Below are 3,567 nucleotides of genomic sequence, written 5' to 3' on the forward strand. Positions count from 1 at the left end.
TTAGGCGAGTGCTTGGACTGCAGCTAAGCCCCCGAGTGGAAGGCTGGCTTACCACTCAGTAGGATTTTTATAACTTAGGCGAGCACGAGGCTGCAGCTAAGCCTCCGAGTGGATGACTGGCTTACCACTCAGTAGGATTTTTATAACTTAGGCGAGTGCTTGGACTGCAGCTAAGCCCCCGAGTGGAAGGCTGGCTTACCACTCGGTAGGATTTTTATAACTTAGGCGAGCACGAGGATGCAGCTAAGCCTCCGAGTGGAAGACTGGCTTACCACTCGGTAGGATTTTGATAACTTAGGCGAAACGGATTCGCAGCTAAGCCTCCGAGTGGGAGTCCGGCTCACCACTCGGTAGGATTTTTACAAACTTAGGCGAAACGGATTCGCAACTAAGTCACCCACTGAGGGGAATTTTATTGGACAAAAATAAAAAGTGACAGATATTATGGAGGAACTATGACACTATTATTTTGAGGTCCATGAACTACAAAAGTACTGTATTGCAACTCATCCGAATGATCAAACTTAAGTGTAGAATGGGCGGAGTAGCTCCGCGTTCCAAGCTCGGGGCTCGTCGAAATTATGCTCGACGTTGTAAAGACGGTACGCCCCATTGTGGAGGACCTTGGTGACTATGAAGGGGCCTTCCCAAGAAGGAGCCAGCTTGTGTGGTTTGTGCTGATCCACTCGGAGAACCAAATCTCCTTCCTGGAAGGCTCGACTTCTCACATTTCGGGCGTGGAAACGGCACAGATCTTGTTGGTAGATGGTCGACCGGATCAGAGCCATCTCCCTTTCTTCCTCTAAAAGGTCGACTGCGTCCTGCCGCGCTTGTTTAGCTTCTGCTTCGTTGTAGATTTCGACTCGGGGAGCATTATGCAGAAGATCACTTGGTAAGACCGCTTCGGCTCCGTAGACCAAGAAGAATGGAGTTCTTCCGGTCGACCGATTAGGTGTGGTCCGCAGTCCCCAGAGTACAGAGGGAAGTTCATCGACCCAAGCTCCAGCCGCGTGTTTGAGATCACGCATCAGTCGAGGCTTCAATCCCTTAAGAATCAGTCCATTAGCTCGTTCTTCTTGTCCATTCGACTGCGGATGGGCGACTGAAGCGTAGTCGACCCGTGTGCCCTGGGAGTCGCAGAAAGCTCTGAATTCCTCTGAGTCAAAGTTCGACCCATTATCCGTAATGATGCTGTGCGGGACTCCATATCTGAATATTAGTTCCCCGATGAAGCTAACAGCAGTACCGGTGTCAAGGCTCTTGATTGGTTTAGCCTCGATCCACTTGGTGAACTTGTCGACTGCCACCAGTACATGCGTGAAACCGCTTCGTCCTGTTCTCAAAGGACCGACCATGTCCAGCCCCCAAACTGCAAAAGGCCAGACGAGTGGGATGGTCTTCAAAGCTGACGCAGGCTTGTGCGACATATTTGAGTAGAACTGACATCCCTCGCACTTATCCACTATCTCTTTTGCCATCTCATTCGCCTTGGGCCAGTAAAATCCGGCTCGGTATGCTTTGGCCATGATGGTCCGAGAGGACGCATGATGACCACAGGTCCCCGAGTGAATATCATTGAGGATGAGTCGACCTTCTTCTGGTGTTATGCACTTCTGACCGACTCCAGTCGCGCTTTCTCTGTATAATTGTCCTTTGATTACGGTAAAGGCCCTAGATCGACGGACGATCTGTCGAGCCTCTTCCTCATCCTCCGGAAGCTCTTTCCTCAAGATATATGCGACATACCGAATCGTCCAGTCGGGAATGACTACCAAAACCTCCATGATCAAGTCGACCACCGCTGGGACTTCAACTTCAGTCGGATCTGTGGCGCTCTTGGGCTGCGGAGTTTTTTCGGTGAAAGGATCTTCTTTGACTGACGGAGTGTGTATATGCTCCAAGAACACACCACTCGGAATGGCTTCTCTCCTGGAACCTATCTTTGCTAGATCATCAGCTGCTTGATTTTTCAGTCAGGGTATATGATGGAGCTCCAACCCCTCGAACTTCTTTTCCAGCTTCCTCACTGCATTGCAGTATCCAGTCATGGCTGGGCTTCTCACGTCCCACTCTTTCATCACCTGATTGACCACTAAATCCGAGTTGCCATAGACCATTAGGCGACGGACGCCGAGTGAAATGGCCATGCGCAACCCATATAGGAGGGCCTCATATTCTGCCTCATTGTTGGAGGAATCAAAGTGAATCTGGAGCACATATCTGAGCTTATCTCCTCTGGGGGAAACCAGGACAACCCCAGCACCGGAACCATTCAACATCTTAGAGCCATCAAAAAACATGGTCCAATGTTCCGAGTGAACTTCAGTCGGCTGCTATTATTCAATCCACTCGGCGAGGAAATCTGCTATCGCCTAGGACTTAATGGCTTTCTTTGCCTCAAACTTGATATCAAGGGGAAGAAGTTCAATCGCCCATTTGGCCACTCGACCAGTTGCATCTCTGTTGTGCAACATCTCTGATAGTGGAGCGTCGCTGACGACTGTGATGGAATGGTTAGAGAAATAATGAGCAACCTTCTTTGTGGTCATGTATATTCCATACACAAGCTTCTGATAATGAGGATATCTCTGCTTGGATGGAGTCAAGACTTCAGACAAACAATACACTGGGCGCTGAACTTTGAGAGCTTTTCCTTCTTCTTCCCGCTCGACAGTTAGCACAGTTGTCAGGACCCCGACTCGATGTCACATCGATCTAGCCGGTAACACCTCATATCACTTTGCGGCCTCACGCACGGTATCCCCACGGGTGTCTCCTTACCTTTGCCCGGGACCGTTTGCGCCTTTTGGCTCACGTATATGATAGTGTCGCTAGCATCCATATGATAAGGAGCCCGGGCTGACATGACTAGTCGTAAACCCAAAGTGGCACAGACTTACAGGGACAGGCATCCATGACCCAGCTTCGAACGTGTCGGTCATCAGCAAGTGGGTCCGGGCTGTAGCACTGGGCTAGCAGGACTCCGGTAAACTGGGCTGTAGCGGGCTAACAGGACTCCGGTACTCAAAGCGTGACATTTCCCCGAAGGGACAGACACAGGAACGAAGAAGGACACATGCCGGCCAGCCTAAGTGTTCCGGAGCAGTAGCAAGCTACCATGGCTCAGTGGAAACACTAGGAGACATTTCCCGGTAAGAGAGGCTACTAAAGATAAACAACTAGATGGTCAGATCCCACACATACCAAGCATTTCAATAACATACACACAATATGCTCGATATGTGCAAATACAACATGGCATCACAACATGTCTCTACGACTCAAGTAATTATTCATTAGGCTCCGAGGAGCGAGACATTACAAACATGGGTCTCACGACCCAACAATCAGAGCATACAAGTCAAAGCACAAACGGAAGCTATCATGTCTGAGTACAGACATCTATAAATGAAAAAGGCTGAGAAGCCTGACTATCTATCAGATCCTGCCGAGGGCACAAGATCGTAGCTGAGGTATCAAGCTAAACGTTGAAGTCCACGCGGAACTACTAGCGAGACTGAAGTCTCTCTGCAAAACATAAAATAGGCAAACGTGAGTACAAATGTA

This window comes from Triticum aestivum, chromosome 4B (assembly GCF_018294505.1).
Source record: "Triticum aestivum cultivar Chinese Spring chromosome 4B, IWGSC CS RefSeq v2.1, whole genome shotgun sequence".
NCBI lineage: Eukaryota > Viridiplantae > Streptophyta > Magnoliopsida > Poales > Poaceae > Triticum > Triticum aestivum.